The 3,527-nt window shown below is 49.6% G+C and overlaps 1 long non-coding RNA gene across 1 annotated transcript; it reads left to right on the top strand.

The window, feature by feature from the left end:
* The first annotated feature begins 667 nt into the window (after nt 1-667).
* Nucleotides 668-3,259, top strand: LOC111818504. The gene is made up of 3 exons (XR_002822483.1): nt 668-982; nt 1,864-1,978; nt 2,722-3,259. It is a non-coding gene; the product is annotated as an uncharacterized LOC111818504 (long non-coding RNA).
* The last annotated feature ends 268 nt before the right edge of the window (nt 3,260-3,527 follow it).

The following is a 3,527-nucleotide window of genomic DNA, read 5'->3' as shown; positions in this document are numbered from 1 at the left end:
CCGCATCCTTCATCTCTGACTATGTAGGCTCCATTATCCAGATCCTTGGGGTTCCGATAGCCTCTGAGTTATTGGGACTAGGAAAGCTTGGCTGAAATCACACCATTTAATTAGATTTTTCTTTCTTCCTTCACCCTTTCTTTCAGAAAGGGTTGCATTCACCTCCCTTACTGAGGCGCAGGAGCTGAGACTGGAAAAGGCAAACCTCACGGCAACCCAGCTTGCAGCCCCCACAGAGGTCCCCAAGCTCCGCACAGCCAGGCCCGGCTGCCTTCCTCCGCTGCCTCTCCTCCTCCATCGCGTTTTCCTCCTCCCACTGTCTTCCTTTCTGCTTAAAGTTCAGCGACTCCGCTTGCTTCTGGCGTTTCCCTCGGAAAGCAGAAGCCAGACAGCCTAGCGGCCACGGGCCGAGCAGCCCCAGTCAACCCCAGCTGGTAGCCGCTTGGGCCTCCCTGCGCCGCCGGCGACACTTCGGAGCCAGGGCTCGGCCTCTCCACTGTCCTGCAGGTGTGCAGCCGCTCGGCCGGCGGCTGGAGCAGCAGGACGACCCGGGCGCAAAGGAGAGCTCACCTCTCTGCCCTCTGCTCGGCCCCAGGTTTACACCACGAAGTTTGGAGGGTGGGTACACCTGACCCGGGCAACTTGGCCCCCTAAACTCGTGGCTGACTAATCTTATATGACAAAAGCCCGTTATGGATTTGCTATATGTTAATTCACGATGCCCTTTCCTCCAGAATTTAACTATAAGTTAATACACACCGGAAACCACGCGCATACACGCCCGTTAATGGGCTTAGGTATTAGCGAGTCCTAACGATGCATACAAATGTGCTCTGTGCTCTGTAGGCCCCTCAAGATTTATGGGCCTTGAGCTCTCTGAAGCTGTAAACAAGGAGAAAAAAAGAGAAAGCGAGAGAGACTGGGGGAAACAGACAGAGGCCTGAATCGCCACTCCAGATTGTGGGAGAGAAGGGATTCTTAGGTATTTTCCTTGCTTTAGGAGCTTGGTGCGTGTGGGGTTTTGGCGTTGGTCTGGGGGTGGTGTGCTGCCTGAATGCTGGCATGCACGGGCAGCCTGCGGTTTGTGTGCTGGGTAGGAGGACCCTGGCCTCCTTTGAGTCACTGTGCAGGGGCCTGAACATAGTGGGCATTTGTGGACATATTTGTGTGCATGCACTATTAGGTGTGACTATCTGCCTGCCCCACGCACGTGTGACAAGGAGGCCTCCCTCTGAGCCTGGCTGTGGTCCCCCAACCTGGTGAACAAATCTCTAACAGCAATCATAATAACAATAAATAACATAACAATAATAAAAACAGTAGTTAACAGTCCCTCCCTAGTAGGATAACAATAAAATGCCAGAGGAGGTATTTTGAGGAGCGGGTAAAGGAGTCACCATCACGAATCTAGAGGGAAGACAAGAAAGGAAGTAAGTTAGCTTCTTTAAATGCCTTTGAGGGACTGGGGTTGGTTAGGAATCCCCTCCCCAGACAGGGTCCTTGAGGAGGGGACGAAAGCCAGGAGGCCACTTTTCTGCTGCTTTTTCTCTGACGTCTGCTTCTTGTGAGCAGGAAAGGGATTCCACTTAAGGGGTGATTCCTAGCTTTCGAGGCTCTCTAGAAACCCCTGTTCTAAAAAGGACGCTAAACGTGCAGGGTGAGGTGGAGGAGCAGAGGAGGATGGGCCGAGGATTACGGCCTGCTCCTGGCCGCGGGGCTCGGAAGTGCTCGAGAGGACCAGCGGGAGGAAGCAGAAAAATATTTATGGCCATCTGCCCAGAAGTGAGGAGAGCCGGAGAGTGAGGCAGGGGCTCCTGCGAGCCCGCTGAAAGTTCCCTTCCTGACGTCTTTTTTTTAAAAAAGGGAAAGGTTGAGTCGTCCTGAATTTTCCTTCTGGAGTTTGGAGCCCTGCGGATTTCTGTAAAGAAAGCGAAGACAGCAGTGCGGGTTTCTGCAGCGTCAACCTCCTTCTCTCCAGGTACAGTTTTCTGGTAATTTTATCAATTAATTATTTGGGGAAGTTGGGAGGTAGAGCTGAAGAGATGCGCCGTTAGCGGGAGAGGAAGCCGCCCCACCGTTTCGGGTCTAACGAAATCCCTCTTTTAAAAACAATTGTATGAAAAAACAAACAAAAAGAAAAAGAAGAAGAAAACATAATAACACACAACCAACTTTTTCAGAGAAAAAGAAAAGGAAATGACCATCCCCAAGAGCATGAGAACTTCTAAAAGATTTAATTCACAACGCTTTTCCAGAGGTTTGGATTCTTTTTCAACAGCGGTGACCCATTTGGTCAGAAAAGAGACGCAGAGGTAGGGGGGCTCACTGAGTCACCGCTTTCCACCCCCTCCCACACACACAAGGATTCAGAGGGGACCACTGGGCTTCTCGCATTGGAGAGGGCAACACCACCCTGAGGACCCTACCCTGAGATAACCTGGAGGACGAAATAGCAATAAAATAAAACAAGGCGACTCACTGAGAGCAGGGACAAGGCCAGGCCTTGAGGGTCAGGCGGCCGGCCGCGGGCTGACAAGGCAGCTGCCCCAGGTGGTGGGCGCCGGGCACTGGAGCTGGGCAGCTGTCTGCATCTTGGGCTTGCTGGCCCCGCTTGCTGGCTTGCCTGCAGGCCGGCTCGGCTTCCCTGGTGAGAGGGTTTTGGGGCCAAGCCTGAGAAACGTGACTCAAGCTAGCTTCTGCTTTTTCATTTTTCTCCCCTAGGCCTCTCCACTTGCCCAGTGCTCACCCACCAGGACACTGACAGAAGGGGCTTCTGGGCTGCCCCCGTCCACTCCTGCTTGGCTTCCCAAAGTCCAGCAACCTTCAACCCTCCTTGGGGGGAAAATACCTGCACCCAGGCACCCTAGCGCCCTGTGCTATGTGTCCCGGCTCGCTCAGGAATATTGTACAGAGAAGAAGAAAGACCAGCTCGCAATCCCTCGGAGCGTGTTTACATCTAGTTCTACTGATCCGTCCATCTGGAGGGTTTATTTATAACTCCTTCTATAACTCTTTCTGTTTGGAGGCACTGGTGGCTCTATTGACAGACTGATGTCTACAAAATATTGCTCTATCTCTAACCATACCTAAATGTGCTGTGGTTGTATTTACAGATTTATGTTTGAGGAAAATATAATTATTTCCATTGTATTTGTGCATATACAATTGTTATAGAAGCAGATTTATATATGGGAAAATATATGACTCTCTTACAGCCATCCAACTTTATGGACATTTGATATTCTGACAGATTTATACCTCTGAGCAGCTTATAGATAAATGTATATCGTTAGAATTATGTATCAGGAGATATATACTTATTGATTGTGATATAGAGTAGTTAGAACATTCACTTGGAGCCATATATGACTATGGAGATATTTCTATATTACTATCACTATATATAGGCACGTCTATTTATAACCACATAGTTATAAAAATAGACATAAGTAATTATAGTCCTATATGTACATGCTACCATCTCTCTAGAGTTATAGACACTTTGGAATATAACTCTATAGAGATAT

The sequence above is a fragment of the Octodon degus genome, unplaced genomic scaffold (assembly GCF_000260255.1).
Source record: "Octodon degus isolate 3935 unplaced genomic scaffold, OctDeg1.0 scaffold00093, whole genome shotgun sequence".
NCBI lineage: Eukaryota > Metazoa > Chordata > Mammalia > Rodentia > Octodontidae > Octodon > Octodon degus.
This window is presented reverse-complemented; position numbering and strand designations above follow the sequence as displayed.